Genomic DNA, 18326 nt, shown 5'->3' with positions numbered 1-18326 from the left:
AAAAATATTAATTTTTTTCCACTTCAAAAAACATAAAGGTAAGCTTATATGCATGGGGCTCCCTGGATCATTCATGTTGATTTTCAGTAAGTCTTTGAACACTGGGGAAGTTCCAAAAGACAGGGGAAAAAAGCTAATGTGCCAATATTTAAAAAGGTAAACAGGATGACCTGGGTGATTATAAGCCTGTCAGTGAGACATCGATCCTAAGCAAAAATAAAGTATGGCAATCAATGTTCCCTCTAATTTTTTCCACTTACGTGCAGAACAAATTTTGTTATGTGCACCAATATTGAGGCAATTGTGCGGATGTGCGCCACCAGCAGAAACAAAAAAGCTAGATGTGATATATATATATTTTTTTAAAAAGTTACCATAGGGATAATTACTCCAGTTAGGCATTTTAGAACTCACTACTCAAATAATTAAATTTAAGCATAAGAGAGAAATAAAAATTATGAAATGCAAAGACCAGTAAAAAATAATACAATAGCATTTTGAAAGAATAAAATTACAGAGAATATATGTGCATTGCATGAAGAAGTAACAACAACAACAATAATAAAAGTATGTGTTGGGAGGTGAGTGTGAAAGACTGCGTGTGTATGTGTGTGAGAGACTGTATGTGTGTGTGACACAGAAAGTGTGCGTGTGTGTGAGAGAGAGAGAGACTGTGTTTTTCTCTCTCTCTCTCTCTCTCTCTCTCTCTCTCTCATACACACACACACACACACACACACACACACACACACACACACACACACACACACACACACACGTCTCTCTTCCTGGCTGCCGCAGCCCCGGAGCTGGGGGAGAGAGGCGTCTCTCTCATCCCTGCCACAGCCCCGGCTGGAGGAGAGGTGCGTCTTTCCTGTTCCCTAGCCCTGCATACTCCAAGCTCCCCCAAATCCCTGTCACCTCAACCCACTGTCCACACCCTCCACATTCTCCATGCTTACTTGTGTGTGTGCCTGCACGACTGGTGCGCGGCCCTTGATGGCCTTGTGTGTGGCCGCGCAAGCGCGCACCTTAAAGGCAACTTAAATGGCAACTAGTCAATAAAGAATTAAGTTGTCAAGCTAACTTGTTATTTTTTATGAGATTACAAGTTTGACAAAGTTATTGATGTAAAATACTTTGAGCTCTTTAAGGGATTTGGCTTGGTATCACACAGCATTTTTATTAAGAAACTAGAATGATACAATTCAACATAGCACACATTGAATGGCTAACTGACCGATCTCAAAAATGTTACTGTAAACTGGATATCTTCATGGAGTGCGTGTGTTTTCTAATGCAGTCTGTCAAGGATTGTTTCTTGCCTCTATTCTATTTAGCATTTTTATTAATGTCCTGAAAAAACACACAAAATCGTTATTGATAAAGTTTGCAGATGACTCAAAAATTGGGGGAGTGGTAAATAATGAAAAAGACAGGTTGCTGCTATAGAACAATCTGGATTGCATAAGCTGGACAAAAGCAAACAGTATGTGTTTGAATATTGTTAAATATAAAGTTTTATAATTAGGACCAAAGAATGTAGACCATACAGGATAGTATCAGAGGGATAGCCGTGTTAGTCTGGATCTGTAAAAAAGCAACAGAGAGTCCTGTGGCACCTTCAAGACTAACAGATGTATTGGAGCATAAGCTTTCGTGGGTGAATACCCACTTCGTCAGACGCAGTGGGTATTCACTCACGAAAGCTTATGCTCCAATTCATCTGTTAGTCTTAAAGGTGCCACGGGACTCTCTGTTGCTTCATACAGGATAGGGCACTCTATCTTGGGAAGCAGTGACTCTGAAAAAGACTTGGGGTCATGTGCATAATTAGCTGTACATGATCTCTCAGTGAGACACTGTGGCCAAAAGAGCTAATGCAATCCTTGGATGTATAAACAAGGGAATCTTGGGTAGAACCAGGGAGGTTGTGTTACCCCTGCATTTGGCTGTGATATAGCCACTATTGTATTCAGTTCTGGTGTCCCCAATTCATGAAGGATGTTGATACATTGGGGCAGATTCAGAGAAGAGCCATGAGAATGATTAAAGCCTTACAGCGAGACACTCCAGTAGCTCAGTCTATTTAGTTTAATAAAGAGAAGGCTAAGGGTGACTTGATCAGTCTAAACATACCTACCAGTTGAATAGAAATTTTATAATAGGAGGCTCGTCGCTTTAACTGATGAAGTTCTAACAAGATCCAATGGCTGGAAGTTGAAACTAGACAAATTCAGACTTGTAACAAGGTGCAAATTTTGAATAGTTATGGTAATTAATAGTTGGAACAACTGACCAAACGTGGTGGTGGATTCTCTGTCACTGTAATTGTTAAATCAAGATTGAACTTTTTTTTTTTTTTTTTTACAAACATTTGGTCTAGTTCAAACAGGAATTAATTCATGGAAGTCCTATGGACTGTGCAATGCAGAAGGCAAATAGATCCATGAACAAAGCATTGTGAAAGGGATTGGGCCAAACTGAAAATCACATTTCTGTTTGGAGCTGTCTAGAAAGGGAGAATCTATGATGTTGTTTGAGCAGTCCTTAGGAAACGGTCAGGGAGATTAGCAAAGCTATAAAAATAAAAAACTCAAAGGGGATTTCAACTGTCCCTATGTTGACTGGGTACATGTCACCTCAGGACGGGATGCAGAGATGAAGTTTCTTGACACCTTAAATGACTGCTTCTTGGAGCAGCTAATCCTGGAACCCATAAGAAGAGAGGCAATTCTTGATTTAGTCCTAAGTGGAGCAGAAGATATGGTCCAAGAGGTGAATATAGCTGAACTGCTTAGTAATAGTGACCATAACATAATTAAATGTAACATCCCTTTGGGGGGAAAACACCACAACAGCCCACCATGGTAGCATTTAATTTCAGAAAGGGGAACTACACAAAAATGAGGAAGTTTGTTAAACAGAAATTAAAAGGTACAGTGTCAAAAGTGAAATCCCAGCAAGCTGCCTGGAAACTTTTTAAAGACACTATAATAAAGGCTCAACTTAAATGTATACCCCCAATTAAAAAACATAGTAAGGGGACCAAAAAAGTGCCACCATGGCTAACCAACAAAGCAAAAGAAGCAGTGAGAGGCAAAGAAGCATCCTTTAAAAAGTGGAAGTTAAATCCTATTAAGGAAAATAGAAAGAAGCATAAACACTGGCAAGTGAAGTGTAAAAATATAATTAGGAAGGCTGAAAAAGAATTTGAAGAACAGCTAGCCAAAGACTCAAAAAGTAAAAGCAAAACATTTTTTAAGTACATCAGAAACAGTAAGCCTGCTAAATAACCAGTCAGGCCACTGGACGATTGAGAGGCTAAAGAAGCACTCAAGGACGATAAGGCCATTGTGGAGAAACTAAATGAATTCTTTGCACTGGTCTTCACGGCCGAGGATGTGAGGGAAATTCCCAAACCTGAACCATTCTTTTTTAGGTGACAAATCTGAGGTACTATCCCAGATTGAGGTGTCATTAGAGGAGGTTTTGGAGCAAATTGATAAACTAAACAGTAATAAGTCACCAGGACCAGATGGTATTCACCCAAGAGTTCTGAAGGAACTCAAATGTAAAATTGCAGAACTACTAACTGTGGTATGTAACCTATCATTTAAATGAGCTTCTGTACCAAATGACCGGAGGATAGCAAACGTCACAAATATTTTTAAAAAAGGTTCGAGAGGCGATCCTGGCATTTATAGGTCAGTAAGCCTAACTTAAGTACCGGGAACAATGGTTGAAACTTATAGTAAAGAACAGAATTATCAGACACATAGATGAACACGTTTTGTTGGGGAAGAATTAACATGGTTTTTGTAAAGGGAAATCATGCCTCACCAATCTGTTAAAATTCTTTGAGGGTGTCAACAAGCATGTGGACAAGGGTAATTCAGTGGATATATAGTACACTTAGATTTTCAGAAAGCCTTTGACAAGGTCCCTCACCAAAGGCTCTTAAGCAAAGTAAGCTGTCATGGGATAAGATGGAAGATCCTCTCATAAATCAGTAACTGGTTAAAAGATAGGAAACAAAGCATAGGAATAAATGGTCAGTTTTCAGAATGGAGAGAAGTAAATAGTGGTGTCCCCAGAGGTCTGTACTGGGTCCAGTCCTATTCAACAATTGGGTTTGTTTAGTTTGGAAAAGAGAAGACTGAGAGGGGACATGATAGCAGTTTTCGGGTATCTAAAAGGGTGTCATAAGGAGGAGGGAGAAAATTTGTTCACCTTAGCCTCTAAGGATAGAAGAAGAAGCAATGGGCTTAAACTGCAGCAAGGGAGGTCTAGGTTGGACATTAGGAAAAAGTTCCTAACTGTCAGGGTGGTTAAACACTGGAATAAATTGCCTAGGGAGGTTGTGGAATCTCCATCTCTGGAGATATTTAAGAGTAGGTTAGATAAATGTCCATCAGGGATGGTCTAGACAGTATTTGGTCCTGCCATGCGGGCAGAGGACTGGACTCGATGACCTCTCGAGGTCCCTTCCAGTCCTAGAATCTATGAATCTATGAACATATTCATAAACGATCTGGAAAAATGGGTAAACAGTGAGGTGCAAAATGTGCAGATGATAAAAAACTACTCAAGATAGTTAAGTTCCAGGCAGACAGCGAAGAGCTACAAACCAAAAGAAGGCTGAGGGGAGATATGACTGCTCTTTATAAACATATCATACGGATAAATACCAGAGAGGGAGAGGAGTTATTTAAGTTAAGTGTCAATGTGGACACAAGAACAAATGGCCATCAACAAGTTTAGGCTTGAAATTAGATGAAGGTTTCTAACTATGAGAGAAGTGAAGTTCTGGAACAGCCTTCCAAGCAGAGTAGTGGGGGGAAAAAACCTAACTGGTTTCAAGACTGCGCATGATAAGTTTATGGAAGGGATGGTATGATGAGACAGGCTACATGCCATTGTAGGCAACCTGTAACTGTTAGCAGCAAATATCTCCCTTGGCTGGTGATGGGACACTAGATGGGGAGGGCTCTGAGTTACTACAGAGAACTTTTTCCCAGGTGTGTGGCTGCCCACATGCTCAGGGTCTAACTGATTGCCATATTTGGGGTTGGGAAGGAATTTTCCCCTGTGTCAGATTGGCAGACACCCTGTGGGTTTTTCACCTTCCTCTGCACGATGGGGCATGGGTCACTTGCAAGTTTAAACTCGTGTAAATGGTGGAGTCTCTGTAACATGAAGTCTTTAAATCATGATTTGAGGACTTCAATAACTCAACCAGAGATTTGGGGTCTATTACAAGAGTGAGTGGGTGAGGTTTTGTGGCCTGCAATGTGCAGGAAGTCAGACTAGATGATGATGATAGTCCCTTCTGATGTTAAAGTCTACTAGGATAACAGTAGCCCATCTTCAAAAATATGTTGCAGAATAGCATAGTACTTTATTCTTAAGCTTCTGTTTGCTTAGCAATGCATGGTCCAGGTGTTTGGTTGGAAGTTTAAATAAATAGATGTTTATCGTGGAGCAGTGTGATTGCATACTCTGCTTGATGTTGTGCTCTTTCAACTCTAAGATGCAAAAGTAAAGCTTCAGCTTAAGTCCAGTGTACACTAGAAAAGTTTTGCTCGTATAGCTGTACTGGTAGACTCCCTCTAGACACAATTTATAATAGTAAAAAACGTGCTTTTGCCGGTATAGCTTATACTGGTTCCTTGAACAAAATAAAGTATACCAGCAAAAGCACTTTTTTTCTAATATACACAAGGGCTTTTGCTTGTATTAAAAATGTAAAATGCAGACAAAAACAAAACAATCACACACACTTCTGCACATAAAATATTTTGGTTGCTTTTTATTAGACTAGAAAGCAAATGGATTGTTAAAACTTATCAGGAATTTCATACTGCTAATAAGATTTTCTAGCCATATCTAGCATGTTGATCCATACTGAAAATTAATGAGCATTGCCTTCAAACTCATTATTATTTTATCCAAAAATGGGTTCTCCCCTGGCCTAATTGTAAGTGCTTAAATACTATGGAGTAGAAGGCCATATAAGTACCTAGACAGAACAATTCCTCCTGCAGGCAGTTACTGCCATACTGGAAATTTATTGAGGGTTTTGCTGCCCCTTCAACCTTGGTAATCTTTTTATTTTTCTAACCTCTTACGCTTTACCTGTAGCCAGGAGGAAGGTTTAGTGGTTCCACCTTTGCAGCCTTCCTTGGCAATGGTATTATGGAGTGATAATCTCTGCATTCTGCATGTGTTTGGAAAGACCCAGCCTCTTAGAATTTATGTAAGGTTAATGATCTGCATAATTTTACAGATCATGAGCAAGTACTCAGCAGAATGTGCCAAAACCTTTGGCAGCTTTTTGCTGTGCTCTGTAGTCATACCACCTGTTTTGAAGTAAAAATGACACTAGCTAGAGATAGTAGCAAGCTACTCATGGTATAGGATGAGGCATCTCCACAGTGCAGTGAAAGAGAAGCATAGTTGTCAACCTGTGGAAACATTTGCTAGTGAGAATTAGTCTAACAAACTTGGACCTGGGGGGTACTAGGTCCCCAGTTCATGAAGCTCATGTGCATGTACTTCTGAATTTTGGGATATTTTCTTCTTAGGAGGGTGCGAGGAAAAGAACAGGAAAATCCTATAATTCATGAGAACGCAACCCTCCGCTGGTCCTAAAGCCCTTATAAAATATTGATCCATCTTTGTAGAATTATTTTCTCCTCTCTTTGCTTGCATGATTGCGGGCTTCCCAATCAGTCACCGCTGTGGGCTTCCTCTGATCCTTATCAAGACCCGACTTCAGCGGGTGGAGCTGTGAGGTGACTGCTGAAGAGGAGGCAATCAGCAGGTGAGGTACTACTGTTCTCAGACCTACTGTCCTAGATGCACTGTCCTAGGGATGGGGGTTCCACAACCACCACTCCCAAGAGGAGGAGGAGGATGGTGGTGGTAGGGGACTCCCTCCTCAGGGGGACTGAGTCATCTATCTGCCGCCCCGACCGGGAAAACCGAGAGGTCTGCTGCTTGCCAGGAGCTAGGATACACGATGTGACGGAGAGACTGCCGAGACTCATCAAGCCCTTGGATCGCTATCCCTTCCTGCTTCTCCACGTGGGCACCAATGATACTGCCAAGAATGACCTTGAGCAGATCACTGCAGACTACGTGGCTCTGGGAAGAAGGATAAAGGAGTTTGAGGCGCAAGTGGTGTTCTCGTCCATCCTCCCTGTGCAAGGAAAAGGCCTGGGTAGAGACCATCGAATCGTGGAAGTCAACGAATGGCTACGCAGATGGTGTTGGAGAGAAGGCTTTGGATTCTTCGACCATGGGACAGTGTTCCAAGAAGGAGGAGTGCTAGGCAGAGAAGGGCTCCACCTAACGAAGAGAGGGAAGAGCATCTTCGCAAGCAGGCTGGCTAACCTAGTGAGGAGAGCTTTAAACTAGGTTCACCGGGGGAAGGAGACCAAAGCCCCGAGGTAAGTGGGGAAATGGGATCCTGGGAGGAAGCACAAGCAGGAGATCACAAGAGGGGAGGACTCCTGTCTCATACTGAGAAAGAGGGATGATCGATGAGTTATCTAAAGTGCCTATACACAAATGCAAGAAGCCTGGGAAACAAGCAGGGAGAACTGGAAGTCCTGGCACAGTCAGGGAACTATGATGCGATTGGAATAACAGAGACTTGGTGGGATAACTCACATGACTGGAGTACTGTCATGGATGGATATAAACTGTTCAGGAAGGACAGGCAGGGCAGAAAAGGTGGGGGAGTTGCGTTGTATGTAAGAGAGGAGTATGACTGCTCAGAGCTCCGGTATGAAACTGCAGAAAAACCTGAGAGTCTCTGGATAAAGTTGAGAAGTGTGAGCAACAAGGGTGATGTCGTGGTCGGAGTCTGCTATAGACCACCAAACCAGGGGGATGAGGTGGACAAGGCTTTCTTCCGGCAACTAGCAGAAGTTGCTAGATCGCAGGCCCTGGTTCTCATGGGAGACTTTAATCACCCTGATGTCTGCTGGGAGAGCAATACAGCGGGGCACAGACAATCCAGGAAGTTTTTGGAAAGTGTAGGGAACAATTTCCTGGTGCAAGTGCTGGAGGAACCAACTAGGGGCAGAGCTTTTCTTGACCTGCTGCTCACAAACAGGGAAGAATTAGTAGGGGGAAGCAAAAGTGGATGGGAACCTGGGAGGCAGTGACCATGAGATGGTCGAGTTCAGGATCCTGACACAAGGAAGAAAGGAAAGCAGCAGAATACGGACCCTGGACTTCAGAAAAGCAGACTTTGACTCCCTCAGGGAACAGATGGGCAGGATCCCCTGGGAGAATAACATGAAGGGCAAAGGGGTCCAGGAGAGCTGGCTGTATTTTAAAGAATCCTTATTGCGGTTGCAGAAACAAACCATCCCGATGTGTAGAAAGAATAGTAAATATGGCAGGCGACCAGCTTAGCTAAACAGTAAAATCCTTGCTGATCTTAAACGCAAAAAAGAAGCTTACAAGAAGTGGAAGATTGGACAAATGACCAGGGAGGAGTATAAAAATATTGCTCAGGCATGCAGGAGTGAAATCAGGAAGGCCAAATCACACTTGGAGTTACAGCTAGCAAGAGATGTTAAGAGTAACAAGAAGGGTTTCTTCAGGTATGTTAGCAACAAGAAGAAAGTCAAGGAAAGTGTGGGCCCCTTACTGAATGAGGGAGGCAACCTAGTGACAGAGGATGTGGAAAAAGCTAATGTACTCAATGCTTTTTTTGCCTCTGTCTTCACAAACAAGGTCAGCTCCCAGACTGCTGCACTGGGCAGCACAATATGGGGAGAAGGTGACCATCCCTCTGTGGAGAAAGAAGTGGTTCAGGACTATTTAGAAAAACTGGACATGCACAAGTCCATGGGGCCGGATGCGTTGCATCCGAGGGTGCTAAAGGAATTGGCAGATGAGATTTGCAGAGCCATTGGCCATTATTTTTGAAAACTCATGGCGATCGGGGGAGGTCCCGGATGACTGGAAAAAGGCTAATGTAGTGCCCATCTTTAAAAAAGGGAAGAAGGAGGATCCGGGGAACTACAGGCCAATCAGCCTCACCTCAGTCCCTGGAAAAATCATGGAGCAGGTCCTCAAGGAATCAATTATGAAACACTTAGAGGAGAGGAAAGTGATCAGGAACCGTCAGCATGGATTCACCAAGGGGAAGTCGTGCCTGACTAACCTAATTGCCTTCTATGATGAGATAACTGGCTCTGTGGATGAGGGGAAAGCAGTGGATGTGTTATTCCTTGACTTTAGCAAAGCTTTTGATACGGTCTCCCACAGTATTCTTGCTGCCAAGTTAAAGAAGTATGGGCTGGATGAATGGACTGTAAGGTGGATAGAAAGCTGACTAGATCGTTGGGCTCAACGGGTAGTGATCAATGGCTCCATGTCTAGTTAGCAGCCGGTTTCAAGAGGAGTGCCCCAAGGGTCGGTCCTGGGGTCGGTTTTGTTTAATATCTTTATTAATGATCTGGAGGATGGTGTGGACTGCACCCTCAGCAAGTTTGTAGATGACACTAAACTGGGAGGAGTGGTAGATACACTGGAGGGTAGGGATCGGATACAGAGGGACCTAGACAAATGAGAGGATTGGGCCAAAAAAAACCTGATGAGGTTCAACAAGGATAAGTGCAGAGTCCTGCACTTAGGACGGAAGAATCCCATGCACTGCTACAGACTAGGGACCGAATGGCTAGGTAGCAGTTCTGCAGAAAAGGACCTAGGGGTCACAGTGGACGAGAAGCTGGATATGAGTCAACAGTGTGCTCTTGTTGCCAAGAAGACTAATGGCATTTTGGGCTGTATAAGTAGGGGCATTGCTAGCAGATCGAGGAACGTGATCATTCCCCTTTATTCGACATTGGTGAGACCTCATCTGGAGGACTGTGTCCAGTTTTGGGCCCCACACTACAAGAAGGATGTGGAAAAATTGGAGAGTCCAGCAGAGGGCAACAAAAATGATTAGGGGTCTGGAGCACATGACTTATGAGGAGAGGCTGAGGGAACTGGGATTGTTTAGTCTGCAGAAGAGAAGAAGGAGGAGGGATTTGATAGCTGCTTTCAACTACCTGAAGGGGGGTTCCAAAGGGGATGGAGCTTGGCTGTTCTCAGTGGTGGCAGATGACAGAACAAGGAGGAATGGTCTCAAGTTGCAGTGGGGGAGGTTAGGAAACACTGTTTCACTAGGAGGGTGGTGAAGCACTGGAATGCGTTACCTAGGGAGGTGGTGGAATCTCCTTCCTTGGAGGTTTTTAAGGCCCGGCTTGACAAAGCCCTGGCTGGGATGATTTAGTTGGGAATTGGTCCTGCTTTGAGCAGGGGGTTGGACTAGATGACCTCCTGAGGTCCCTTCCAACCCTGATATTCTATGATTTTACTTACCTGCTGCCATAGTGCATCCCATCCCCAACTTGTATTCACAGGTACTACAGTCTCCATTTGCATTCTGGGGCACAGGTCCCTCACAATGTATGCCCTCTCCCTTCCTGTAAATCAGCTTGCAGCTCTGACCCAGCTGTGGAACTGGTATCTGTTTTACTGGAAAGGAGGGAGGAGCAGTGCCGTAGCTGCACCATGGCTCAGTATTCCCCAACTCTCATGATTTTTATGGGAAATCTTGTGGTATTTGCAGTTTTTCTTAATGCCTCAGCAGCTAGAATCAAGAGGTTGCATGAGAATCTCAGCTTTCCTTAAAAAGAATGTACATTTGACTTTATTCATAGATTATAGGACTGGAAGGGACCTCGAGAGGTCATCGAGTCCAGTCCCCTGCCTGCATGGCAGGACCAAATACTGTCTAGACCATCCCTGATAGACATTTATCTAACGTACTCTTAAATATCTCCAGAGACGGAGATTCCACAATCTCCCTAGGCAATTTGTTCCAGTGTTTAACCACCCTGACAGTTAGGAACTTTTTCCTAATGTCCAACCTAGACCGCCCTTGCTGCAGTTTAAACCCATTGTTTCTGGTTCTATCCTTAGAGGCTAAGGTGAACAAGTTCTCTCCCTCCTCCTTATGACACCCTTTTAGATACCTTTACTTGTACTTTGTTGCAGAGGAAAGTTAGAAAACATAAAGTGAGTGCACCTGAAAGGTTCAGAAACCAGAAGGCAAATAAAAAGAGTGCATCATTTATTATTTTTTTAAATCGCAAGAGTTTTAAGCCAATATCATGATTTTTGGAGCCTGACTCATGATTTTTGAATGCCTGGGGTTAGGAATACTGATGGCTGCCTGCTCTCCTCGTCCAGCAAAAGATAGTGGTGAGCTCAACCGTCTCTGTTCTCCAACTCCTCCTCAATCCTAAGTAAACAGCTTGCAACTCCACTGCTGGGCCAGTCCTGCCAACTTTCCTGTAGGGGTATCAGAGCAGCTTGAGCCATTACTTCATTACCTGCGGAGGAGAGGACTGTAGAGCAGGGGTGGGCAAAAGTATTGGCCCTAGGGCCACATCGGGTACAGAAATTGTATGGAGGGCTGGGTAGGGAAGTCTGGGGGAGGCTATGCCTCCCCAAACAGCGAGGCGTGGCTTGGCCCCTGCTCCCCACCCCTGACTGCCCCCTGGGACTCCAGCATCCTATCCAAACACCCCTCCTCTCTGCCCCCTGACCACCCCCCCCCCCCCCCGGGACGCCCATCCCCTATCCAATCCCCCCTGTTCCCTACCCCCTGACCAGCCCCGGGACCCCAGCCCCTATGCAATCTCCCCTGCTCCCCAGCCCCTGACCGCCCCCCTAGGATCCCCCTGCCCCCTATCCAATCCTCCCTGCTCTCCCTGCCCCACATTACCTGTGGGGTGGGGGAAATGCGGGCTCAGTCCTTTTCCCTGGGCATTTCCGCTGCTCGTTTTGCTGCTCTGTCTGGCAGTTGGGCAGGGCTCGCTCCCTATCTGGGCTTGGCTGCTGGGAACAGGGGCCAAGCACAGGGGTGGAGGGGGACCTTGGCTTGCTCTGTCCCTGTCCCTGGCAGCAGGGCCCTGGCCCCTTGACTGCCTCCCTGCAACTTCTTCTGCTCCTCGCCCTCGCCCCCGCCCCCCAAGAACTCTCCCTGCCCCTTGACCGCACTGCCCTGGAGCACCAGGTCTGGCGGCGCTATAGCTGTCCTGCTCGGCCGGAGCTGCAGCCACGCTGTCCAGGAGCTCTGGGAACTGTGACAGGGAGGAAGGGGAGCAGAAGGGGAGAGGCCAGGAGCTAGCCGGGGAGTTGGGCTGGCTCCTCTGCAAGCCTGTCCTGACCCTGCTCTCTGGCAGGAACTTGGGGGCCAGAGGGACGGGTCCTGCAGGCTGGATGTGGCCCGCGGGCCGTAGTTCATCTCCCTCTGCTATAGAGAATAAGGAGAAATATATCTGCAAACAGACCTGGGATAGCAATATCATGGGATGGTTGCTCAATACACAGGTGTCTCCTAGCAGATATGGAAGTAGTAGAATTACTCAAATATTCTGCTCCTGTGCCATGATTTCTGGCTATTTTTCATTAATTTTGCTAAATGACTCTTAAAAGTGACTATAGTGCTTCCTTGGGGGCTAAAACTGAAATCTTTACAGATTTATGTTGAAGATAAAAGTGCTGTTCGCTGTTAAAATGACCCACTCAATTTAGGTACAATATTTGACCTTACTTCTAAATGATGAATATATTCTAAACATGTAAAACAGAATCGTACTACTAATTCCCTATCCCTTCCCTCAAAATAGCCAATATTATTTAAGAGTAAAAAGATGTGGTCATAATATGTTTTGCCATCTTGTTTAATTTTCCCATTCAAGATTAGCAGATACTGATTCCTTCTCCCTCTTCTTTTGAACACACCCCTGCACTTCCATTTTCTCCTATGCAGCATAAATCCACATGCTTCATTTTTCTCTGCTGCTTTGTGTACCAGCATGATCAGTGATGCTGGCAGGAAATTTTTCAGTTTTTAGTTACCTGCTGCAGAGTCAGCTGCACAATCATTTGAGCAAAAACATTTGTTAAATAGTGGCTTTTTTTTTCAATTCATTAGTGAAGGAACAGTAGTTTTTTTTTTTTTTTTTTTTTTTTAAAGGGGAAATTGCTTCTTCTTCCCTTGCATAGTGTTAAGTGAGGGAGGTTGGGATAACAAAACGCTGAACGTGTGTGTGTGTGTGTGTGTGTGTGTGTGTGTGTGGTTTTTCTGTACCTCTTTCTTACACAGCCTGCTGTTCCTACTGAGGAGCAGCTTTAACAGGGCTCTGTTCTGTCTCCACTGGACTGGCTGCAGACATAATAGACAAGTAAGGTAGACAGGGGGTGTGGCAGGTTCTCCAGACCTCCAGTCACAAGCCATTATGCTTCAGTAATGGATTTTGCCAGGTCCATTAGTACAGTGTATACCACATCTCTCTCCATAATGTCAAGGCCAGTTGTAAATCAGTTGAGCCCTACTTCTGTTTCAGCTGCACTCTTGTGTTTTGGTTAATACTATTTGTATCCATGCAGATTTTGTGTCCTTACAGATTCTGACTCAAGACTGTCTCCACTCAGATATGTTCTTTCAGTAGTGTATGTATTCCATTATACGTAGTGTGATTTCCCCCCTCAGCCTTGTAACTAATCTGACTTTCCTGTATAGCTTGTTGCAGGGCTTGTGATACTCAATCTGATTTTTCTCCTACTCTATTTCTGAAACACTAGTTATGTTCAGATCTTCTCCCAGTGCCAGGCATTCCACCAAAGCCCTTTCCCTGTTCCTAGTGGTATACAAACACTTGGATGTTTTATTTGTAAGGGTGTGCCTATTTTTATGTACCTCTCTTTACAGTGATTCCGCACCAGAAAGTGAGGAAGTGGAATTCCATAAAGTAAACAAAATTTTATGTCTTATCTCCTGCTAGTGGATACAGAGTTTTATGTATATGTCTACTGCTCCTAGAGAGTTTGTGGCCTTCAGCACATCCCTGTTTTCCCTAGCGCCATTTCAATACTTGACTCATTCCCAGCAGTCACTCACCAAATCAGCAGAATAACGATAGTGGAGTATTCTTAATCAGTCTCTGCAGAGTAAAATTATTTTTCATTACTCAGAAACACTTTTCTCACAATTCCTATTACACAGTCCTATTGTTTATTATTTGTTTACAAATAGAGTCTTAGAGTCTCCAGTCAGAATCAGGTCTCTGTTGTACAAGGCACTGTTACCAACATGTAGGGACACACACTCCTTGTCAGAGTGGATTGATTTAAGTTGCTTTGATTTAAATCAGCACACAGGAATCCTTGATTTAAATTGTTGATTTTAATCATATTTTGCATTGGTACTGTTCAGTTATTTTTCCTAAAGAAAGGTTGATTCTTAGTAGTTGATAGCCATTAAAACATGTTGACTTACAACTAAATATAGCCTTAACACTAAATTGTGTTTATTTTGCTAACCAAGAGGATACTGTCTATCTGTACACATTTATTTAAGCAACCATATAGCTTAACTTACATTTATTTAGATTTAGTTTTTACTTTTGTATTATGTTAGAGAAGGGTGACTGACTCATTTACTGAGATGATTCATTTTTTACTGGTGATTTGTGAAGCTCTATTTGGATGGAAAGTCAATTCAATTAAAAAATTTTTTTTTTTAAATAAGACTAGCTTATAAGGTGCTGGATACATAAGAAAAAAGTTTATCAAAACATGGTTTGCGTTTAAAGCTAACTGATTTATTAAACAAGGGAAGTATTATCTGTGGTTAGTGAATTGAACTGATTGTTTCTGGTTGCCGTGTCCTTCAGGAGTTTAGAACTAGTAGATTTTACCTTCTCGCACCAGGTTTTTATTCATAGATTAGAAGAGGGAAACAAGCTTTCCTATATTGTCAACTCCTAATTTGTTTCTTAACTTTAAACTAGTCATTGAACTGAACTAAATTGAATAAACTGAAATGAAGAAAATATTCTCTTTGCACCTGCGTAAGAGGCTCCTGCTGTCAAACTCTGGCTTACCACTTCCAGGTGCTTATCCAGTGACTTCTAGCAGTTCAGTGGTTTTAAAGCTTGGCAGCAAACGTACTGCTTAATATTTTTGGTATTTAACTGAAATGATTTGAATAGAGTATTATAAGGTTAGATCTTATATGTTGTCAATTTCACATTTAATTTTAAGTGTTATTTAAAAAAAACTATATCTAATTTAAATAACAAAAAAAATCCATTTTTAAAACTTGTTAAAAAAGATTTTTTTATCCACTCTGCTCCTTGTCCCAGAGAATTTACAGCTGTTTGTAAAATCAAATATTTCTCCCAGTATTCCCTACAGCATAGACCTGCAGCATTTAAAAAAAAAAAAAAAACACCACTGATTTTTTTTTTTTTTTTAAATCAAACCTTCAGTATGGAATTCTGATTTTGGTGTGAAGCTTCTAGTGACAGAAAGTCTGGGAACTCCAACAACTCTAAGATATTGGTACTTTGAGGCACTGGTAGCTGAGATTAGTTCCCTGTCTACTGCTATTGCTAGTTGCCAGGGCCTCAGGTCTGTTTAGAGGCTTTCAGTCAGTTCCTTTAGGCTGTAGTTAGTGAAGGAGCTCCCTGACTGAGCTGCACACTGGCCCTGTGGCTTTAATTCAAGTTCTCTGAAGGCACTGCTATACCAGTCTCTTGTCAGGCTCCCCGTGCCTCTGCCAGTCCTAATAAGTCATTTTATTTACCAATACTATCTGTGTTATGTCTCCCCAAATCCAATCAGCCAATCATGGCTTTTTAATTACCTACAATGTCTTTAATTGGATTAGAATATCAACAAGAACAGTAAAGTAATAGCAAAATAATCATGTTAGACCAGTGAGAGGGTTCTTGTTATAAGCTGCAGTCAGCCCACTTCATTCCTAAATTCATTCTCCACCCACTATTCCTGAAACTGCTGCCAACTGACAGTTCTTTATAACTGCTCAGAATGTTCCAAACCTGAAAAGTGCAGTAGCTTTGCATCCCTTTCAGAGAGACACATCACCCTGGTGCTTCAAGAGCCCAGAACTGAGCTGGGGTTTCATGTGTCTAAGGCTGGGTCAGTGCCTCAGTGCGGTACTGCATCAGTGCACCAGGCAGCTGGTGTACCGCTCTATGTGTTGTTCCACTAATGCCTCAATAGATGCTGGCCCACCTCCACTGCCTCCTTGAGCATTGCCAGTAGATGTATGCCCTCCAGAATTGCCTGTTCATGCTCTTCCAGCAACACATGGCCTCGTTAACTTTCGTCTTGGTGCTCAAGATCCCCCTCACTCATAGTCACAGCATCAGCCCAATTCTGGGTGAGCATGGTCATGCAGGTCTTTCATATCATCAGGATGTGCCTCTCCCCCCGCCCTCTCCCACAATGGATGTGATGAAGGTAATGTTGTTGCTTGGCCTATTGCTCAGAATAATTCCATTGCCTGGGAACTCAAGCAGCCCTTTGCTCAGTGAGCTGGGCAGTGGTGGCAGCTCATGAGAATGCAGCACAACTGAAAACCTCTGGAGCCATCCTGGAAAGGTGGTTCAAAGGGGCCAAAATCCTAGAAGAGAGATTATTACTTTTCTTTACTTCCTGGTGACACTTCAGGCATACAGTTGGATGACTTGGCATGCTTCTCTGTCTGATGTACTACTAAATTAGAGATTCTTCTGACATCTCTCCTGGTGGTAGTTCCAGCCATGCACCTACCTCATCAATGCTTTTCATTTTTTAATTAATTTTTTTAAACAATTGTGTGTTTGGGGGTTTTATTCTTCCTTCTCTTCTGCTTTCTTCCCCTTCAATGTTCCAGCCCACAAACAGCTTTTAGATTGGCTGCAGAGGCATCTTGTGCACAAATACACTTGTGAATAGTCAGGCACACATGTACACACAATACAGCGCTTTTACTTTCCACGAATACTCTTACAGATAAAACCTCCCTCATCAAATGTTCACAGTTGGAAAAGAAGCAGGTAAAGGTTGTCAGAACATTAGTGAAGTGAATCAGTGAGTTTTAGTGGCAAAAATATTCATACTTTTTGATGCCTTTTTTTGGCTTTAGAAATTAATATTTCATTACTTGTACAAGCCAATTGAGCTATTTTTAGCAACATGACAAAGTGTTGTGGCTTCTGCTTAGGTCAGGCTTTTATATTGCACAAAGTCATGTCATGTCTGTTTGCTGATTGTGCATGTAAGCCATAGAGTACTTCTTTATCATTTCAATAGAAATAATGGCTTCAGAAACCTTTACTAGATTGTGTGGGTTATATACCTATCTTCTGAACAGGGATGTCCCTATTTGATAGCAAGAACATTTGCTATATAAGAGTTGCAAATGTTATTGAGTCTTAAATATTTAATATAAAATAAGATTCTCATTTCTGCTGTTACCTGTCGATTCCAATTTTCAGTAGTAGTAATCCCCTGTGTACGGCAACATGAATGAACTTGAAGACCGATATTTTACTCTGATGAATTTTCTGCTTTGGACAATTTTTTCTTGCTTTCTTGTAGCAAAAGCCATGCTTTGTCAGTTAGGTACATAGGAACTACAATATTGGATCAGCACAATGATCTGCTTAGTTCACTAGTCTATCTCTTACAGTGGCTAATATCAGATGTTTGAGAGAAGTTCAATAAACATTATAATGGAATAATTTACCTCTACAAGAAGATTCTTTCTAATCCCCATAAACAATTGGTGGACTGATGCTGTAAAAATATACATTTTTTTAACCTAAAGGGCATTCTTGTTACCATTTAATTCTTTCTAGAATCCACAGGTTTTTTTATGCAGTGTGTTTAAAAAACAAAATCCCCATAGCAAACTAACAAAAACTGTCATTTTTTTAACAGTTTGAGTTGCATCAAGTAGTTAGTCAGAAGAATTAATGTGAACCACTTTGAAATCCAAATTATCAACCCATATATATTTTTAAAATGTTTAATTATATAATTATCATACTTCAGTATACACAATATATATATATATTTCAGTTTGGAAGCAGGAAATTTTTTGATCCATTCAACCTTTTTGTATCAATTATATTTGACATAATTGGCTGCTAAAATACATATAACTGTATACATACAGTTATGTTTCAAATAATCATTCATTTGATTAATTTCAGCCTGTTTATCAACAATTTATGCCTTTAACAATTGAAGAGCTTCCTTACATTTGTGGTTTTCTTGATTATGAATATATTCTTTCAGTAAGGCTCTTTTGTAATCACTAGTGATAAAATTATACTTAAATTATAAACTCTTTGACGCAGAGATCATCTTTCTATTCTGTGTTTGTACAGCACCTAGCTCCATGGATTCAAGTCCATGACTGGGGCACCTAGACGTTTTGGTAATGG

General features: G+C 42.5%; 1 protein-coding gene across 1 annotated transcript in view; it reads left to right on the top strand.

The window, feature by feature from the left end:
- COG5 (component of oligomeric golgi complex 5) overlaps positions 1–18326 on the top strand; it is a 302348-nt gene that overhangs the window by 91162 nt on the left and 192860 nt on the right. The window lies entirely within an intron of this gene.

The sequence above is a fragment of the Chrysemys picta genome, chromosome 1, assembly GCF_011386835.1.
Source record: "Chrysemys picta bellii isolate R12L10 chromosome 1, ASM1138683v2, whole genome shotgun sequence".
Taxonomy (NCBI): domain Eukaryota; kingdom Metazoa; phylum Chordata; order Testudines; family Emydidae; genus Chrysemys; species Chrysemys picta.
This window is presented reverse-complemented; position numbering and strand designations above follow the sequence as displayed.